General features: G+C 39.2%; 1 non-coding gene across 1 annotated transcript; it reads right to left on the reverse strand.

Moving 5' to 3' along the window:
- Window positions 1-2,122: 2,122 nt before the first annotated feature.
- Trnaw-cca lies at window positions 2,123-2,195 on the reverse strand. The gene has a single exon. It is a non-coding gene; the product is annotated as a tRNA-Trp (tRNA).
- Between the last annotated feature and the right edge of the window lie 6,572 nt (window positions 2,196-8,767).

Below are 8,767 nucleotides of genomic sequence, written 5' to 3' on the forward strand. Positions count from 1 at the left end.
TAGGTCTTCTTTGAAGGTCTGATGAACTCTGCACTAAACCTATCTGATCCTGGGCTTTTTTTTTTTTTGGTTTGGAGGCTATTGATGACTGTTTCTACTTCTTTAGGGGATATGGGACTGTTTAGATCATTTATCTGGTCCTGATTTAACTTTGGTACCTGGTATCTGTCTATAAAATTGTCCATTTCATTCAGGTTTTCCAGTTTCGTTGAGTATAGGCTTTTGTAGTAGGATCTATTGTTTTTTTTTGAATTTCCTCAGATTCTATTGTTATATCTCCCTTTTCATTTCTGATTTTGTTAATTAGGATACTGTCTCTGTGCCCTCTAGTTCGTCTGGCTAATGGTTTAGGTTTGTGTATTTTGTTGATTTTCTCAAAGAACCAGCTCATGATTTAGTTGATTTTTTTTATAGTTCTTTTTGTTTCCACTTGGTTGATTTCAGCCCCGAGTTTGATTATTTCCTGCTGTCTACTCCCCTTGGGTGCATTTACTTCTTTTTGTTCTAGAGCCTTCAAATGTGCTGTCAAACTGCTAGTATATTCTCTCTCCATGGAATTATTTCTTTTTGGAGGCACCCAGAGCTCTGAGTTTTCCCTCTTAGAACTGCTTTCAGTGTGTCCCATAAGTTTGGGTATGTTGTGGCTTCATTTTCATTAAACTCTAAAAAAGTCTTTAACTTCTTTCTTTATCTTCCTTGACCAAGTTATCATTGAGTGATAACTTGTATCTGTGGGCATTCTATTGTTTATGTTGTTATTGAAGACCAGCCTAAATCCGTGGTGATGTGATAGGATGCATGGGATTATTTCAATCTTCTTGTATCTGTTGAGGCCTGCTTTGTGACTGATTATATAGTCAGTTTTGGAGAACGTACCATGAGGTGCTGAGAAGACGGTATATTCTTTTTTTTTTTTTTTAGGATAAAATGATCTATACATATCTGTTAAATCCATTTGGTTCATAACTTCAGTTAGTTTCACTGTGTCTCTGTTTAGTTTCTGTTTCCATGATCTGTCCATTGCTGAGAATGGGGTATTAAACTCTCCTGTAATTCTTTAAGGGATTTTTATGTTTCTCCTTTAAGGACTTCCACCTGTTTACCTGTGTTCTCCTGTATTTCTTTAAGAGAGTTATTTATTTCCTTCTTAAAATCCTTTATCAGCCTCATGAGATGTGATTTTAAGTCCACGTCTTGCTTTTCCAGTGTTTTGGGGTATCCAGGACTTGCTGTGTGTGAGAACTGGGTTCTGACGATGCCAAGTAGTCTTGGTTTCTGTTGGTAAGATTCTTGCGTTTGCCATCTGGTTATCTCTGGTGTTAGATATTCTTGCTGTCTCAGTCTGGAACCTGTTCCTCTTGTGAGTCTGTAGGTCTGTGTCGGCACTCCTGGTAGACCAGCTCTCTCCTGGATGACCTTGTGTACAGAGGGTTCTGGACTGTCTGTAGGTCTGTGTCAGAACTCCTGGTAGACCAGCTCTCTCCTGGAGGACCTTGTGTACAGATGATTCTGAAATAGTCTAAGCTCTGGGTGCAGATGGCAACCAGAAGGATCCTGTCCCAGCTGCTCCACTGTTCTTGTGCAATGTGTGCTCTTCCCTGCCCTGCTCCAGACAGGAATTGGAGTGAAAGTGGCTACTTCACCTCTGAGCTGGGGAGTGAAAACACTCCTGGGAGAACAGGCTCTCCTGGTGTGTCAGGTGCACAGCTGGGTTGTTGAACAACCTCAGCTCACAGGTTCAGATGGCAGATCACAAGGTCAGTCTTTATATTTTGATTTCCATTAATGTTGTATAGCCATTCATCTGAAAAAAAAATACATTCTTTTCACACTCATACATGAGGGAAATGGCACATATTTATGGTCTTGCACAGAGCAGTGGTGATTCTCTTGTTTGTCATATATAGCCTGAAAAGACCTATGTGGACCTTTGCTGATGATATCATAGTGAAAAAGTGTTCTAGCATATTAGCAGTAAGTATTGAGTTGTTTTGATGGTTTTCTTTCCACAGTGTTGGGGGAATAAATCCAGTAAGGATTTAACTTAACACACTGCTGAATTTTTTATTAGCACCATTCTCTAACCAACTGAGCTAACTGGCCAGTTAAAGAAACAACTGTGCGACCCAGATGGGACTTGAACCCACAATCCCCAGCTCTGGAGGCTGATGCCTTATGCATTAGGCCACTGGGTCACCAGTTTTCCTAAATTTTTTATTGGCCAAGAGATCTCCGACCTGTGACCTCTCTTTCAGGATGAATGAGAATTCACAGTACTTTGTACTTCCCACTGCTAAGGAGGGCTGGATGGTGTTGTTTGTGTTATGTCCATATCCTGTAGCATCATTCTCTATTCATGAAAGTACAGCCTTAACTTATCTGCCCAGTTCAAGGGAGAGGTTAGCATGAGCTGCATTCAAGTCCAGAGGAGGAAGGTATAAAGGTCTGTGCTGCCATGGCTCCTGCCTAGGACTTAGGATCAGACATTAGAGAAAATTCTGGTTAGAAAATGACATCATATGGCTATAACTATGACATTGGGCATTTACTGAGGAGCTCTGGGGCTTGATTTGGCCACCCTGGGTATGCATATGAAGCACCGGACCTTTGGAACAGTGACCATTATCTCGAGCTGCCTGTTTCAAACTAGATTCTTTGAGACCATCACCTCTGGTCATGCTGGCTCAGAGGTGATTTTGTTGGGAGGATCCTAGTGGCAGCTGATCCAGGGATCAGAATTGAGTGCTGCAAAGCACATGTAAGTTCTGTCCGATTCAGCTGAGTAATCTCAGACTTGGAACTGAGAAAATGCACAAGTGAATTCTAAGTCAATGAGACTCAAGGAAATGAATGTAGTGGGCTTCTCAGAACTGCATTTTTTCTTTTGATTGCTTTGGTATTAATATTGTTTTCAGTATTTTTTTTGCATAGTTTTGTTAGTATATCAACTGTCTTTTTCTGGACTTTAAAAGAAAAGAATTTATAAATATACTGGTATAGAATCAGACTTATTTTTCACATTAAGGTATGTTTGTGCACATATGTATATGTTATTTACTATGAGTAAAGCATTGATTACATATAATTTTATAGATTGTAAATAGAAAAATCCTACTCACAGAAATAAATAAAACATACTGTATCTATATCAGCCTATCAGAATAAATTAGTTAATTGTGTTCCAAAGTAATTTAATGTACAAAGAGTATAAACAAAATAATGCAGTAAAAGAGAGGCCACATGTTCTACATAGTGTAAGTTTTCTAGTTGGTGTAAAAATACTGCCTCACTGGAGAAGTTACGTGATAGAGTTTCTTCTTGATTCCAATTTGAAAACAGAGGCTTCTGTCTCTCGGCTTTACTTTCTAAGTGTTAGCTGACATGCAGATCAGTAATGATTTTCAGGCCATTTGTCCATTTAATTTCCACTTTTATGTATTCAAGTTGTGATTTCTTTTACCCACAAAGAGATTTGATGTTCTATTTTATTTCTCCCTTCGTGAGCCTCTCTCCCAAACACAATGGCTACAATTGCCCTAACTTGGCTTTCTAATGGCTATGTCTTTCTATCTCCGGGATTGCTGATTATTTTGTATTTTTATTTAGGAAATATGTAAGACTGATCAGTCCTTGCTTGGGTACCTTGCAGGGGGATTCTACATTTGTCACCTTAATTATTTCCCATTCTGTCTATTGATTACACTGGATGTGTTTTGCTTTTCTCTTTTGAGATTCTAGAACTGGATAAATAATTTATTTAAAATGGGTTTTCCTATGAAATGGCCTTCTTTAGTAAGATTGCATAACAAGACTGTTGTGAATGAAGCAGGAGTCTCATGAAACTGGCCAGATTCTAAGTGGAAGATGCTGCTGCTGATCACAATAAATGAAACATCTAGTTCTGGGAGCATTTTTGAACTAGTAGGGAGACCACTAATTTAATATTTAAAACCTTTTAACCAAATGGTTCTTTTAAAAACAATCCCAAATATAATTTTACACCCAATCATGTCACATATGACAGCTGTTTTATAATCAGGGTTGATGTGGTTCACTCTGGACTCTGATAGCTCTTTCCCCGTTACATCCCACTTACCTCAAAGGTCATTTTTGCTTAATGCTTCTTAGAACATCTTGTGATCTTTTCCCACTGTTTTTTACTTTTCATGCATGAAATAGGGATCCAAAGGTTTTATTTCTTGTTAAATGCTAGTTATTGTGTTTCGTGGGTTAATCTGCTTTTTGCTTTTATTAATCCAATATTGCCCCCTTTCCTTGTATTTTCTTACACAATCAGGTTCCACCTACAGACTTTCTAGTCTGTGATGGAGGTCCCACAGGTATGCTAGCCTATGACATTGAAGTTGCATTAGTTTGCCTGAGTATGCCCTGTGATTTTTTTTAATTAATTATTTTATTTATTTACATTCCAAATGTTGCCCCCTCCTGGTCCCTCCTACTAGAGTTCTTCATTCTATTCCCCCTCCCTTTTGCCTCTGAGAGGGCTCCCCAACCCAGGGGGCATCCATCTTTCCTGGGGCATCATGTCTCTACAGGATTAGGCACATCTCCCACTGAGGTCTGACAATAAAGTCCTCTGCTACATATGCGCCAGGGGCCATGGGCCAGCCTGTGTATGCTCTTTGGTTGGTGGTTCAGTTTCTGGGAGCTCTGAAGGGTCCAGGTTGGTTGATATCGTGTTCTTCCTACAGGGTTGCCATCTCCTTCAGTTCCTTCAATCCTTTCCCTAACTCTTCCATAGAGACTCCTGACCTCAGCCCTGTGATGTCTTATAGAGTGGTATGATTTCTTGGTACATGTCTCACTGTGCCCTTGTCATGAAATAACACACAGCTGTTTACTAAAATATCCAAGGAGCTTCCAGCTTTCTTTAGTTTGTGGACTTCAGAGAAGCTATTGAAATGGGCACAGCTTAAAGTTCCTTAAAAGTATGCATACGGATCCTCAAGGACACAGCATTAATTTTCCATTGGAATGTATGCTATCTTATTTGACTATATTTTAACCACAAATTAGCATCCCTGTTCCCATTAAAATTTGATGACAATAACTCCACGCATTTGCATATAGGAAGACTGTACAATTTTGACAATAATTGTTACTGCCATTATAATCATTATGTTACTGAAATAAGCTGGACCAGTTTCTGATCTCTATATACAATTAAGTACAAAAAACATTGTTCAGCAACCAAAAACAATTCAAAGGTAATATGAATATTTATTTGCATCTCTTGATTATCTTTATTCAATGCATACCTTACAGCAATGGAATTGCTACATATTTCAAAAGACCCTTTCTCTCACAAAATGCCTGATATCCCTTCTGCTCTGGAGTCTCCACTTTCCTGTCCTTTCATGGGAGCTGTGTGTGTTTGTTTCCTCGTTCGCCCCTTTACTCTTCTGTGTCATTATGATCACCCCCCAATCCCACCCTTAATCTGATTTTCTATCACATAAGCCTGGGAATGGAGGACACAGGGTAGACTTCTGACAGAGAAGGAGAATGAAGACAAGATACAATGAAAATCAAGATGGGACAAGGAAATGAGAGAGGCACAAACGTGGGGGGGGGCTTGTGGGAAACTCAGGTGTGGCTGTGTTTTGCCTTTTAATGAATCATGTTCCCATGTGGCATACTTATTTTAGTTTTGAGTTTGTAACTCAATTACATCATTTTGCCCTTCCCTTCCCTCCTTCCTGAGCTTTCCATATGCCATTCCTCACTCTCTTTCAAATCCATTGCCTCCTTTTTCATTTATTGTTATTGTGTACATGTACATATATACATGTGCATATACAGTTGTTGTAAAATATTTTAAAACTCCCTGTATGGGCTTTCTTCCAGCCTTTGTCCATTTATGATTCCCACATGAAGGACACACATACAGCCTTTATAACAGGGATGATGCTTGTTTAGTGAATAATCACATTTTGATCAATTACTGATCACATGTCTGATAGAGGTCCTATAAGATTATAATAGAAGACTTGGGTAGAGCAGTTGCTTAGTACACAAAACATCTTATTGTTGGTGGCCAGGAGTACAAAATATTAAATGTAGCTGAAAATTCCTGTAGCTTTTATAATAATAGTAAACGTGTGTGTGTGTGTGTGTGTGTGTGTGTGTGTGTGTAAATGCTGGTGTAAAGAAACCTACAAACTGTCAAATGAAAGTGAACGAGATAAAACATGTGCATCATATATTACTTGATGCTGCTTACTATACTGTGTTTTTATCATTAATTTATTAATCCTCTTAATTATAAAAGTGTTTATTAAAAGCAGTATGCAATGTTATATGGACAGCAGCCTTCTGTACCCTGTGTCTCTTGGTTATATCAGGAGGCCACATAGATTGATTGACCTTGGCTATTTAGGTTTGTGTAGACTCACATTGTAATGTGGATACAGAAGCAAAGCAGTGAAATGAAGTAGAACTATGCTATCTCGGAACTTATCCCTAGTATTAATAACACATCATTGAATATAGACATTCAATTGTCACTTGACTGCAGGAGGCACATGCTGCCATCACAATCTCTATTTGGTTGATTGATCCCTAGGACTTGGAAAAATGGAGACATCTTCTGCTGAGACTCATACTGCTGAGTCATAGAATGAGACCCTGTACTGCTGAGTCACAGAATGAAACCTCATACTGCTGAGTCATGGAATAAGACCCCAGCTTTTAAGCAACTTGCTGCACTATTAAACGAAGCTTCCAGAGCCCACAAAGTATAGAAAAGGTTATTTTTTTATTAGACATCTTCTTTATTTACATGTCATATGATTTTTCCTTTCCCAGTTTACCCTCAAAAAGAAAAACAAACAAAAACAAAAAAACAAAAAAACCCAAAAAAACAAAAAAAACAAAAAAACCAAAAAAACAACAAGAACAAACCCCCGTTGCCTCCCCCTTTTTCCTGCTTGCCACCTCACCCTCTCCCACTTATTGGCCCTGGCATTCCCCTATACTGGGGCACAGAACCTTCACAGGCCCAAGGGCCTCTCCTCCCATTGATGATCGACTTTACAATCCTCTAATATACACATGTTGCCAGAACAATCAGTCCTACCATGTATAGTTCTTGGTTGGTGGTTGAGTCCCTGGGAGCTCTGAGCGTACTAGTTAGTTCATATTGTTGTTCCTCCTAAGGGGCTGCAAACCCTTCAGCTCCTTTGATCCTTTCTCTAACTACTTCATTGGGGACCCTGTACTCAGTTCAATGGATGGCTGTGAGCCTCTACTTCTGTATTAGTCAGGTACTGTCAGAGCCTCTCAGGAGACAGCTATATCAGGCTGGCTTGTCCTTCCTTCAGTCTCTGCTCCATAGTTAGTCTCTGCAACTCTTTTCATGGGTATTTTGTTCCCCCTTTTAAGAAGGAATGAAATGTCCACATTTTGGTCTTCCTTCTTCTTGAGTTTCTTGTGGTTTGTGAGTTGTTCTTCCTATATTCCTAACTTCTGGGCTAATAACCATTTATCAGAGAGTGCATACCATGTGTGTTCTTTTGTGATTAGGTTACCTCACTCAGGATGATATTCTCCAGAGTCATCCATTTCCCTAAGAATTTCATAAATTCATTGCTTTTAATAGCTGAGTAGTGCTCCATTGTGTAGATGTACCACATTTTCTGTATCCATTCTTCTGTTGAGGGACATCTGGGTTGTTTCCAGTTTCTGGCTATTATAAATAAGGCTGCTATGAACATGGTGGAGCATGTTCTTATTACACGTTGGAGCATCTTCTGGGTATATGCCCAGGAGTGGTATACCTGGGTCCTCCAGTAGAACTATGTCCAATTTCCTGAGGAACCTCCAAACTGATTTCCAGAGTGGTTGTACCAGCTTGCAATCCCAAAGGCCATGAAAGAGTGTTCCTCTTTCTCCACAACCTCTCCAGCATCCGCTGTGACCTGAGTTTTTTATCTTAGCCAATCTGACTGGTGTGAGGTAGAATCTCAGGGTTGTTTTGATTTGCATTTTGCTGATGACTAAAGATATTGAACATTTCTTTAGGTGCTTCTCAGTCATTTGATATTCCTCAGTTGAGAATTCTTTATTTAGCTCTATACCCCATTTTTTAATAGGGTTATTTGTTTCTCTGGAGTCTAACTTCTTGAGTTCTTTGTATACATTGTATATTAGCCCTCTGTCAGATATGGGATTGGTAAAGATATTTTCCCAATTTGTTGGTTGCCATTTTGTCCTATTGAGAGTGTCTTTTGCCTTACAGAAGCTTTGCAACTTTATGAGGTCTTATTTGTCAATTCTTGATCTTAGAGCATAAGCTATTGGCTTTCTGTACAGGAAAATTTCCCCTGTGCCTATGTGCTCGAGGTTCTTCCCCACTTTCTTTTCTATTAGTTTCAGTGTATCTAGTCTGATGTGGAGATCCCTGATACACTTGGACTTGAGCTTTGTGCAAGGAGATAGGAATGGATCGATTTGCATTTTCTACATGCTAACCGACAGTTGAGCCAGTACCATCTGTTGAAAATGCTGTCTTTTTTCCACTGTATGGTTTTAGTTCCTTTGTCAAAGATCAAGTGACCATAGGTTTGTGGGTTCATTTCTGGGTCTTCAATTCTGCTCTATTGTTCTACCTGCCTGTCACTGTACCAATACCATGCAGTTTTTATCACAATTTCTCTGTACTACAGCTTAAGGCCTGAGATTGTGATTCCACCAGAGGTTCCTTTATTGTTGAGAATAATTTTGGCTATCCTGGGTCTTTTGTTGT

Source organism: Mastomys coucha, unplaced genomic scaffold, assembly GCF_008632895.1.
Source record: "Mastomys coucha isolate ucsf_1 unplaced genomic scaffold, UCSF_Mcou_1 pScaffold14, whole genome shotgun sequence".
In the NCBI taxonomy this organism is placed as follows: Eukaryota; Metazoa; Chordata; class Mammalia; order Rodentia; family Muridae; genus Mastomys; species Mastomys coucha.